Source organism: Myotis daubentonii, chromosome 4 (genome assembly GCF_963259705.1).
Source record: "Myotis daubentonii chromosome 4, mMyoDau2.1, whole genome shotgun sequence".
NCBI lineage: Eukaryota > Metazoa > Chordata > Mammalia > Chiroptera > Vespertilionidae > Myotis > Myotis daubentonii.
Genome location: NC_081843.1, coordinates 74,173,534 through 74,186,097, shown reverse-complemented (window position 1 = coordinate 74,186,097; position 12,564 = coordinate 74,173,534). Strand labels below are relative to the sequence as shown.

Below are 12,564 nucleotides of genomic sequence, written 5' to 3'. Positions count from 1 at the left end.
GTGTTCATAAGCACACAGAATGCATCCCTACACCCAAAGATGCAGTGGTTACAACCTACACTTCAATGCTGTTCACTTCCAGGAGACGCACTTTTTAGAGTGCCCACAACCCCAGCACTGGGTTTAGGACAAACTGACGTAACCTTGTAAGAAAAACCACAAGTCTCTGTGCAACTGTTGACTTCAGGGAGGGTCCAAAGCGCTGCCCGGGGACATGAGAGCAATAATCTGGGATGAGGTACCACATGAAGGCAAGGACTCTGACCCTTTCCCCACATGCAGCCAGAGTGACTTCACTTTCATTTGTTTAATAGTCATTACTAAGCACTGTTTATTAAGATTAAAATATTTGTTCATAGTTTAATAGACTATGTGGGAGAGGCATTAAAGTCAGCGGGTGAGGCAGAACATGTGCACGGTCGTGACTACCCTTCAAGAGTTCTTTAGAAAGACCAACAAGCCATCTCTCAAGAAGCTTCTAGGACAGATGGTTGTGGTGGAACACTAGACAAAGTGACTGATTGTTTAGGGGTCACTTAAACCAACACCTTTTTGTAGGTCCGCACATTTTGTGGGTCAGGAATTTGGGCAATGTCACCTGAGGGAACAGAGATTGAAAAGTGCCTCATGTTGTTCGACGGGAGCAGCGCGAGGACAGGATGATGGGCCAGGGCAGAAAGCCCCGACGCCTAGCAGGGCAAAACTAGGAACACAAGAACCCCACCCCCAGGGAGCCTATCCTCCCCTCGCATGTCACTGGTCATGCGGTTTGGACCCCCTGGATCTTTCATATCACTGGTCATGTGGTTTAGAGCCCTGATCTTTCATATCGCTGGCCAGGTGGTTTAGACCCCCGACCTATTCCTCCCTAAAGATAACATCTAGGCCTCAGTTGTATTTCAGCTCCAGGCCCAGCAAAGCAGCAAAACCAGAGGAGTGACACTGCAGCTGCCTCAGGACCAGGTACATTGACTCATGACCCCCTGTCCTGACACCAACCAATCAGTGGAGACCAAGACCCTGAAAGAAGACACCTGGAGAGCTGATGAATATTCTATTAAGATCCTCCCCTAACATGTCCACCTGCAAGAGAGAGAGAAATACACTCAGGACAAAGGACCGAAGGTGTGCTCTCCCTCCCAGGGCACACCCACGCCATCCCCGCAACCTCTAAGGGACCCCATGAGACTTACAACCCGGGGAGCACTGGGCGGCAGCAGCTCGTCCCTGGCTAACTCCATGAACCTGTCTGCAAGGCCCCTTTTCTCTGACTTCCCGGTGAGCTAAAGCATCCCAGCCATTGCCTCTCTCAACTGTCCCACTCCTCATTCGGAGTGTATCTTTAATAAACCTCACTTTGCTTTACTTTCATTTTTCGTTGACCTTAAAATCTTTTTTGCTTTGACAAGAAGAAATGAGGTCCCAGCTGATAACCCCAATCGGTAATAATCTCACTCTCTAAGGCAGTGGTTCAAGGCCAAGATGATTTTGCCCTTCCCATCACCCTTCCCTCAGTCACCAGAGTACATGTGGCAAGGTCTGGAGCCATTCTGGATGGTCACCCCTGGGGGAGGGGCGTTCTACTGGCATCTCGTTGGTAGAGGCCAAGGATTCGGCTAAACAGCCTGTGATGCACATGACAGCCCCCAACAAAGATTTACTCGGCACAAAATGTCAGTAACACCAAGGCTGAGAAACACGGCTCTAACTGAGTAGACACTATGTTCCTCTCCCTGTTTTTGAACGACACATGTAAAGCTGAGTCTCTATGAATTAAATGCACATAACGCTATGGCTCCCCTGGAATATCTCACTTTAAAAGAGGAGTTCTTCTAAAAGTCTGAAAAGTCATCATCCTCATCACAAAACCATTCTTTAACTTAATTTTAAGAGTCACTTTTAATTTAGATGGCCCAGCCACAACAGTAATACTAAACGCAAACTAAACACACACACACAAAACACATAGAGGATTCCGACTTCAGTGGCTCCCAGCCATATGCTCTGGTCTTTTGTTTCTCAGAATAATGAGCTGAAATGCTTATGCATGGATGCAAGCAAAGCCAGATTACAGAGGAACAGGGCACTCTCGCTGCAGGCTCTTCCATCTGTCATCTCCCAGCAGGAGAACAATAGCAGCAATGACACACAGTGGGCTACTCTGACCACACACGCCCTGTCCCCTGCCACCTGCCCCCAAGTCAGCCCAGATGCTTGCCTACATGTCCGTGGAGTTACGTCCCTCCCTGCAGGAGCACTCCCACGTGCCCTGCTGTTTGTGGTGGTCACACACTGGTTTATCCTTATAAACCAAAAGCTGACCACTCACCAGACTGAAAACACCATTTATAAACTCTTCTGGACACCTTTGGGGAACTCCTAATGATCCTTTTTATTGGGTCTCTTCCACCACAAATTTGTAAAGCTATTTCCTAGATCTAACATTAATTGCTATTTTCCTCTTAAAATAAGGTCTCAATGACACCAGTACATGGCACATAAAACCACAATTCCCTCAGTGAAATAAATTACATTGCTGGGTTGGTGCAAAGGACTGGTAGCAGGCCAGGCCTGTTAATGGTGTGTGATGTGTTGCCGTTCTCCCAGGTCAAACATAAACACTTTTCATACAATTTGTTTGGCTTTGCACCCCCTTTGCAACGAAGATTTTACCCCAGGAGGTATTTTAGCTGTCCTACAGAGCAGATCACCACTGAGAACAGCCTTCATTCGGTAGGCTTTCTTCTCAAGAAACACTTCCTTATAAATCCGAGTACAGGACTAATTTAATCTTAAGTGTGTCAAAACACACACTCTAGAACGCCTCTGATCCTAAAGGCAAAGGATACCCTGAGAAATGCCAGTGTGCAGAAGCTGTCTGCTACAGAGGAAGGGTAAACACAGGAAGCTGAGTCTGCAGCAGCTTTGATATGGAAAGAGATGCCTGAAAACAGCTACAAAAATGCACTGAGCACCTCAGCCTCCCAGCAATAATTCAGGACACTTCCCAAAATTATTGGATTACTTAAAGAGACTTGCTCCTTTGGTAATAGTGGTGAGAACGACCACTTACTGTGCCCCAGGTACGCCTTACATAGGTTTTGTCATTTCATATAACAATTCTAGAAAGTGGGTATGATCAACCCCATTTTACAGATGAGAAAACTACGCCCTGAGTGTGGGGAGCAGGGCTGGAACCAGGCCTGCCTGACTCAAGGCTGGGTCTTCCCCACCATAGCTCCTGCCTAAACACGGAGTCCCTTCCGCCTGCGGCAAAATGGGGCTGAAAAGGGCTGTCTCCCAAACACTCTCTTCTCCAAAGAACCTGACATCTAGCTCTCTAATGCTAACTGGTTCAGATACGTCAACAGGCAGCCCATCGCCAAACGAAATCCAGCCCTGTGTATTTAATCATTAACATTTTTAGGCCACAGACAATGCATGCTCTTTAGATTCAGGGTGAGCTGGGTTGCCTCTTAGGTACAACTGGGCTCCAAGCAAGGGCCCGCAGGCACGGCTGAGACATCCTTGGAGCCTGGCCATCCACTGGAAGAGTTTGGCCCGCTCAAGAAGACCCTCTGGTCCTGGCCCTGCAAATGGAGAGATTAAACTGGGGTGATCATCAGAGATTCAATCCTGGTGCTGGGGAAAGAGCACAGCAGGGGAGGACAGCCTCTAGAGCAGTGGTTCTCAATCTTCCTAATGCTGCGACCCTTTAATACAGTTCCTCATGTTGTGGTGACCCCCAATTTCATTGTTACAAATTGAACATAATTAAAGCATAGTGATTAATCACAAAAACAATATGTAATTATATATGTGTTTTCCGATGGTCTTAGGCGACCCCTGTGAAAGGGTCATTCGACCCCCAAAGGGTTCGCGACCCACAGGTTGAGAACCGCTGCTCTAGAGGAAACACGGAAGGTATAAATGGAAGGAAAGAGCGACAGGGCACATCCAAGACCTCTCTGGTTTGTGTTGTAAAATCAGGAGCAAAATGCTTCCAAAATAACCACAAACTTAGAGTTTTATACTCCCAATCCCCATAAAACTGTACTTACGTGATTTACACCTGATTTGAGGAATAATTAATGAATGCATATATACTATTTCATTTTGCAATAAGAAAATTACAAATACGAACCAATCTTCCAACATTCGATTTTGTATAGCAACCTGGAACCCTCTGAATACAGAATTGTTACATTTCAGCTTTTAATTTTGTAAACATGAACACTGTACTGTAAATCTCCATGAACGTTCTACAGTCCCCCCTAGATTGCTTAAAAAACACAAAAATACTGAATTGAAACCCTGTCACATGCAACAGAGTAAGTAAATAAATAAAAAGTGTACCTTCCTCAAGAGACGATGTGAAATGCTTTCCCACTAAAAGGTTTGCTTTCTACATTACCCTTCACAAAAGCTCCAGGCTCATAGCTGAGAAGTCGGACACGCCCACCTCCCTTTTGTTTGTACTTTCAAGAAACCTGAAGAAAATAATCAGATTCTCCCCACATGTAAATGAGTTCAAGAAACCAGATTTTCTAAATATGCTTTTTATCAACACACATGTTTTCTTGAAAATTAAACATGTTTCTCGTTTGCATGGTTTTGCACACAGAATATTTGGGGTTCAAGTAAAATATTTACTCTTCCCTTCCAAAGAACTATGCTAGGACCTACAACAGGACAGGCTCACTAATATTGACACCAGGGCCAAGGAGCAGTGTCCATGAGCCGCTCAAACTCGACCATGAGGGCACTAGCACAGATCCTTCCCAAGGCCTGATTTTCACTGAAAACAAGGTGTGATCGATGACATTGTGCAAGACTAAGTGACTCTTCTTACTCGAGCTCTAATATGAAGCAATGGCAATCATTCCTCTGGCTGCTCCAGAGACCTGGACACCCACCTCTGGCCCACAGAATGCCTGCCAGCTTTTGATCAATAAGTCCTGTGATCTTTAAAGCAGAGCAGAAGCCAATAACCCAGAGGACTCTTTCCGTAGTCATCAATCAGAGTTAGCCTGCAGCTTGTCTTAAGCCCCAGCAGGAGACTGGATGCCCCACTGTGCATTTCCTGGAGAGAAGCAAGGGAACGCCCTACAAAGTCAGTATCTGCTGAAGTCAGGTGAACCGCCAAGAGGCATTGTTGGGAGGAATGGATTTCCAGAAGGAAATGGGTTTTCTCCCAGAGGAGGCACAGAAATTCCAACTGAAAGTAGCCCACTGCCACGGGTTCCAGAGGAAGCACACTCATCCCTGGACCTCAAGGCCAGGTGGTGAAGCCGAGGGGTCAATTTAAAGAGATACACACCCCCAGCCAGGACCAGCGTGGGTGGATGAAACCCCAAGACGCAAGTAATGACACCTCTTAATGTTTGTGAGTCTAGACAAAATTTCCTGGCCTTACAAAATCTCTTTGGCAACTTTCATCTTGAATTAAAGTCCTGTAATATTCTAAATTTCAAAACTCCTTTGTAATGATAAGTCTTTTTGGGGGGAAGTTAAATTGGGAGATAATTTAATTCTTCTCCTCACCAGCCACGAAGCAGCAGCGTGGCTGGCCATCGTGGGTTCCTAAGCACAGCACACGGCAGACCCGGGTTCCTTGGCTGAGGCTGCTGGCAGCAGGGCTGCAATTTCCCAAAGGAGGCCTGGCAGCGGTGGGGATCCTGATCTGCTGGCGAGCGGCATCTCTCTATCAGTGCAGGGAACTGAGTCCTCCTCACCTTCCAGTCACATCCATAGCACCTTCCACACACAGCCTGCAAGTCTGATGCGCTGCAGGGGGCACGGCCACCTGGGCCACAGTAGGAGCGTTGGGGCCCCAGCCGTTGGGAGAGGGGCAACGTCAAGCCTGTTTGTTCCACAGTTGTCTTGATTCATCCGAGGCTGAGCAATTGGGGCCATCAGCTCTCCTCTGCCCACCTCTGACCGAGACCCTCGTGTGGCAGCCCTGCCCCCCACCCATACCCCACGCCTGAGAAAGCCTGTCTTCCCCAACAATTTCAAAGAATCATTTAATCTTGCTGCATCTCAATTTTCTAATCTACCTGTAATCACAGGAAAGCCTCAAGTACACAAAAGCCACTTGGCACCACTTCTTCCAGACTCTTCAGCCTATAAAAACATCTCGAAGAGCACTGGGCGAGGAGTCAGAAGTCACACCTTCATGCGTATCACCCATGCACAGAACAAGTGCATATTGAGCACCTAATACAGGCCAGGGGCCAAAGGCATGAAGGTGAATAAACAAGACAGACCAGGGTCCCTGCCCTCATGGGGCTTAATCAAGTCATTTAGTGTCATTAACTGAAAGTAAAGGGCTTGGACAGGAAGTTCTTTCAAGTGCCTCCCAGCTCACCTAATCTCCGCTCTGCGTTGGTGCCAGGAGGGGACTGAAGCATTCTGGAATGTTCTACTTCCCTGAACAGATGCTATTTTTACTCCACATACATATAGCTGGGGCTGCACATGTGTGACTTATATCCATTCTGCCAAGCATAAACAACTCATTTTCATCCCCGTGTTTATTAGACTAAGTGGAGCCCTAATCTAGAAGGCCCACGGGCAGGCCCAGCTCAGGCTGCCTGGCACAGGGACCCTCCCAGCCTTATTCCTTCCACATGGAGGAAATCTGGTTCCTTCAGATCAAAACTACAGAAAAACAGAAGCAGGTCTGCCAAGGCTTCCTCACATGTTGCCTGGGTTTGTTTATTTCTTCTTCATCAACTCACATCATTTCTGACACTGCATTTCAACTTCCAGGACACAGCTAGAGAGAAAAGCTTTCAAGAGGCACTGAAGTACAGCCAACTTCTGATTAGCCACAGTAATGAAGGAAAGGAAGAGCACGTGGCCAAGGCGAGAGGGCTCTCGCCTCGGAGCATCGCAGGGCAGAGAAGCATTAGTGAGCAAGTGAAGTCTGCCCCTCCCAACCCCTCCTCCCCACCACCAATTCCTCTCAGATAACATTTCAGGAAAGCACTTGGCTGGAGTTTTACCTTCTGGGAGTTCCCAATGGCACCACATCCACCAGAAAGGGAGACGTCTACAGTCTCCATCATCCACGTGTACAGGGAAGTATCAGCCCTTGAATCAATGGGGGGAGTCGATTTTTATAAGAACTACACAAACCGAAGTTATGATTAAATGCACTTACTGGTAGTTAAGGATTTTAGTAGCACTTCTTAATAGTGCTTTTGTGGTGTGTGTGTGTGTGTGTGTGTGTGTGTGTGTGTGTGTGTGTGTTTAAATCAGAGCTGAGTTCACAAATATTAGGCAGTACTTCATGCAGCCCAGAGGGAGATGCTGGAGACTAGGAAGCAATCCGACATGAGAGAGTCAGTGTGAATGATGATGGGTGTGGAACAGGCTGGGCCCAGAAATAAACCAGCAGGAGGCAGTGATGTGCACAACTGATGCCTCTGACTTTTCTGATCTCAGACCCAGGCTCTCCAGAAGTTGCTCAACACTTTGCCTATGGCTGTTTCTGACATACAAACAGCCTTCCATCCACCTCTCTCTGGTCTCCCCCGTCTCCCACCTCCCTTGCCCTGCCCATCTTGATCACTTTTCTCCCTTCATAAGGCAGGCATGCTGCTCCGGGGAATGCTGCCTGCTGCTGGCTGGTCCAGGGAACTATCGATGAAACACACTTCCTCTCTTCTCTTGGAGGACACTTTATCATTCACTTCCTCCTCTGCTTTGCTCTGTTTCTTCTAATTATGATCACTGAGGACTTAATTTGAAAAAAAAGTCTGCAGACAGAATCCCAGATCCCCCTTCCCTACTGGCAAGACCTAAGGCAAGTGTAACCTTTCTGGGCTGTCCTCTCCTCTCTGTAAACGTGGGTAGAAATACCTGCCTACCCAGCAGGGCTCCTATGAGGCAACAGAAATGAACACGCGCTGTGAACAGAACAGCGCCAACAGAAGGCACAGTCTCATCATTCTGTTAACTCCCCACCACGTGGTCTAACACTTTGCAAACGGCTCAGCTCAAAGGAATTTGATGACCATCATGCGCCAAATAAGTCAGTCAACAACAGATGACAGCAAGCCTCCCTCAGACGTGAGACACCACCCCAACTTGCAGCAGGCTCTCTGGTCTGGCCGATTTCTCTATTTTGGGGGTGAATGCATGTTCTTGAGTAACTGGCAGAGTGGTATGGCAGGACCAGGACCGATAGCAATCTCTGTAAGCCCCTCACTCTCTCTCCATTAGGGCAGGAGAAATGCCATGTTCCTGACCACAGTGCCTAACTGACCCGTGTGCCTCCCCAAGCCTCCCTGGTGCTATGGAAATCTGTTCCAGGTTTACCAAGAAGGAAGTGGCCAGCCCAACCCCGCTGAGGCTGGCTGCAACCCCAAAGGCCATCTCACTGTGATAAAGATCTCAAAGGAGCTAATGAAATTATCTCCTCTGCCTTTTATTCCTCAGTAACAACCACAAAATTAGATGAAATGACCCCCTGATCCTCTAATTTAAGGCCGATTTTATTACCGACAACCCCAATTCTCTCTCTTTTAAACGGATATGAGACCCTGAAGACCCGCAGGCCAATGGGATTAGTAATTGCAGGCTTCTCCCTCCAGGCTGGTTCCAGGCGGTTCCCCAGAGGCCCTTCTCCTTCCCCGGGTGGGGTCACAGTCAGTTCAATCTTCATGCTTCAGAGACGTGCCTTTGAACAAGATCAAATATTTCCCTACCCAGCCTGGTGCTCCGCTCAAAGGAGCAGCAGCCCCTTCTCACTCAGAGCATTAATGTCAGCTCGGCCAGAAAGCAAGGCGAATGGAGGTCACTGCTTAATTGTCCACCAGGCTAACCCCAGGCCCTCCAACCAGCACCTTGGGAGGGCTGGTCACCCTCATAAAAAGTCACGTGCACTTTGAACCCAGGAACAAGGAGAATGGGAACTATTTCCCCAGCCTGCTGGGCCGCCTGGGAGCTCCTGCTGTTTGTTTTCTTTTGCAGGTTGTCACCAGAAAGGGTGGAAGGCTTCCCTGCGGCAACCCCAGGCAGGCAGATAGAATGCAGGGGAGATGAGCACGGAGACGGCCCACCAGGAAATAAAGGGCAGGAAAGATAAGCATTGGTGGGGTGGGGTCGGTCTAAAGGGAGCCGGCTTCCTTCAGCTTCAAGAAGGAACCTGAGAGAACAGAATTCTGGAAGCCTCAGAAACTCCTCCACGTAAGGAATGCTCTAGGGAGAAAAGGCATCATTTAAAACGAGGGGTAGTTGCTTGTTATCATTAAAAGAAGTGGAAGAGGAAGTTTTTTCACTCTCTTTGGCCTATTTGGAGAAGTTGCTTGATTCGCTAGTCATCCAATGGCTTCCTTCCAACTCAGGCCCATAATTGTAAAAAGATGCAAAGGAATAGGAAACAGTCCTTTCTTAGCTGGAAGAGGACGTGGGAGTGATCGCAACACCACCTCCAAACCTCCCGTAAAGCAAAAGCCCAAGATAGTCCGTTTAAAACCAACTTTTCCTAGAAACAGGAACTTGAACGTTTTCTTTCAAATCAATAAAACAGTGTGTGTGGGACACACCAGCCAGCCAGTCACATTGTGCATTGACTGTGCTCGGAACATGGAGAAAGGCAAACTCCTCCCAGAGCTGTCAACATCTGGGGGCAGCTTCGCAGGCCTATTTTGGAGACTTGACTTCTGTAAGAAGAAGAAAAGAGAAAGGCCTCACCTGAAAACACCAAGACACCCGCGTGGTATGTGCCATTTATTTATTTATCTAGAGAGAGAGAGAGAGAGAGAGAGAGAGTATGTCTGTCACCAACTGCAGTCTGCATTTCAGCAATCACGGAAATCACCAGTCAGAGATCCATATATTAAATGACACTGGAGTCTGAGACCAGCAGACCAATTGCTGTGCCCACTAGTTGCCTGTGCTCTGACGGTTCTCAAATGTCTACCCTGGACACAAGGGGCCCATGCTGGACAGTGTCTCTGGACCAAAGCCGGCACTCCAGAACAGCTAAATCACACACCCATCCCGATACACAGTTCTACTGCTGAGGCACTAGCAGCCCCGTCTTTAGAACAGTGCCCATTTCATTGCATGAAAGAAGGGCACCATCTTAGAACTCCAAAACCAAACTCTAGAAGCTCTAAGGACATTCAGGAATGATACCGCTTCTTGGCCTCTCTAATGAGGATGATGTGGGGTCGTCCTGGCTCCACGACAGAGCGCTGTGCCGTGTGCTGAGTGCATATCTGCGAGTGAGAACCCTGGGTGGAGGGGGGCAAGCTTGATGACTTGCCGGAACTCATTTTCCCAGCCTGACTGGGACTGTATTCTAAAATAGGAGGCCCTGAGACAGAGCCTCCTAGGAGCCAAGGACGTTGCTAACTCGTGTTACCTGGTAAGCACGCCCCTGGTGTTCGGCAGCGTGCAGACCAGACACGCAACCACCACCCTGCCTTCAGTTTCTGCACAGATGGTGCGACACCAGATACTTAGCAATACCGCAAATTCCAAAACCCACCAAAAAGCTCAAACACACTCATATTTTAACATCTGGGCTTTTAAATGGCAATTCGTTTTCTTAGTTTATTTTTCAAGTGTGACCGACGAACTGACTCCGTGGAGACTGGAAATTCCTGGGGAAAGCTAAAGTCCTCGCTCCATGTGAGCCCTAGGGGACTTGAAGAACATGAGCGGGGTCAGCTGGGAGTCAAATTTCTGCCTTGTCTCTCACTAAATGCTCCTTCCAGCAGCTGCACTGCTGGGTCTGCACCAGGCAGAGGAACACATAGTTATGTGGCTGCTTTTCCCTGGGACCTGTTGGCTGGTGCCTCTACTAGGTGGTGGAAAGCACATGCAGAAACCAAAAGATAACTTCTCTCTCTTTGCTCTAGTGCTGCACACACCCGAACCAAGCAACTGGAAAGGCTGAATAACGAGCAGTGTTCGTGGAAAAACAGGGTAAGAAAGCAGGAGCAAAACCGCAAGACCACGTTGTCCTATGTGAGAGGGGTCTTTGGTTAGATTTAAGTACCCTCCCTCCCCCAGCTTCCAGGAACTCGGGCACCCACCAGTTTCTGAAAGGGTCCCAGGCCCATTCTGGCTCCAACATTCAAGCGAAACACCACCCAGGGGGTTGCTAGTCCCAAGCCACAGGATGAAGCAAAACGGTGTCGAGCCAATCAGCACACCTCGCAAAGAACCCAACGTACTAAGTATGGGGGAAACTGAAATGCACTGACTTAAAGGGTGTTTGTTAAAAAATTATTTAAACCTAAACTGTGTTTTAAAACAAATGCTCAAGCCACTCAGAAATACTTTTATTCCCTCTGGGTTTTAACTGGGAAAGTCTTTCGCTTGCTCCCTTACTGCCTCTACCTTTAGATCCATGTTCAGTCCTAGGGCGGACCAGCTCCCAGGGTCTGGCTGACAGATGTCTCACCCACGGCAGCCAAGAGGGCTAGATGCTCAGGGCCGCAGGTTGTCACTGAATACATGACTGATCCCTCCCAGCGTCACTTACGACTCAAGAGGAAAACAACGGCACAACAACTCCTGACATCCTTTTCAATAGGGGTAAGAATCCAAACTCCTATTGACTGACTATATTATGATAAATTCTCAATTAAGCGTGGTAATGTGAGCAAACAGCCATGTAATTAATCCAAAAAGGCACTCTACAAATCATTTCATGGGTTCAGGAATACATTAGGATTTTTTTTTTTTTTTTGGTGCCACAGTTTAGTTTACTGGGGCATTTTTCCCCTCTTAGACTAACATTCATTCATTTATTGAAAGTCTGTTCCATGCCAGCGACCATGGTAGATGGCAGCTGGCAGCAAAAAGAACCGCACAGACTAGAGGAGAGAGGCAGGCTCAAACCAGCGAGGAAGCTCACCATGGCCGGTGCAGCCTGTGGGGTGAGCAGAGAAGCAGACAGTTTGATAAACAACAAGTGAAATTGGGGCAAGGTCTTCATGAGGAAAGGATTCTAACGCACCTATTCAGGTGGAGGGGAGAGGGTGCCCAGCACAAAGGAAGAGCAGTCGGTGATGAGAAGGCCAGCCATGCCCCGGAGAAAGCCGGTGGGTAAGCCTCTTCACCCAGTAACTGCCCAAGGGGCAGGGACCACCTTACACTTTCCTGAGAGGGGACGCTGCCCTACATTTAAGAATTTTCTTTTAAATGAATGAGAATGTTGGGTGGTGATCAGAGTGCATCGTCGTGGCTAGAGTTTCCCCACAACCAACCTGAGCATGAGGAGGCCCCGGAGCCAACCCTTACCTGTCGAGAAGGGGCTGCTTAACGAGAGGCACAGCCGGTGCCAGCTGTGAACGCCGGAGCCTGCTTCCCAGTTCACCTGAAAAACGACAGGAAAGGGCCGTGTTTGTTAACGGGGAGCAGCCAGTCTTTTAACAGTCCCAGTGCAGACCTGCAGACCATGTCTCGGGCAATCTGGTCTCAGAGCAGAAAACCTGGCCAGAATGCTGGTGTTACAACTCAGCAGCAGGGTGACTGAGCCAGGCCCTTGCCACCTGCTCACAGTTCCCCCCTGCAACAGCCTCCTCGGAGCGCTTC

At 48.4% G+C, this 12,564-nt stretch overlaps 1 protein-coding gene across 1 annotated transcript in view; it reads right to left on the bottom strand.

Annotated features, from left to right (window-relative positions):
- Window positions 1-12,346, bottom strand: part of LHFPL2 (LHFPL tetraspan subfamily member 2) — a 131,968-nt gene extending 119,622 nt beyond the window's left edge. The window contains exon 1 of the mRNA XM_059694252.1: window positions 12,271-12,346. The gene's annotated coding sequence lies outside the window, so the exon portion shown is untranslated. The remainder of the gene's footprint in view (window positions 1-12,270) is intronic.
- Between the last annotated feature and the right edge of the window lie 218 nt (window positions 12,347-12,564).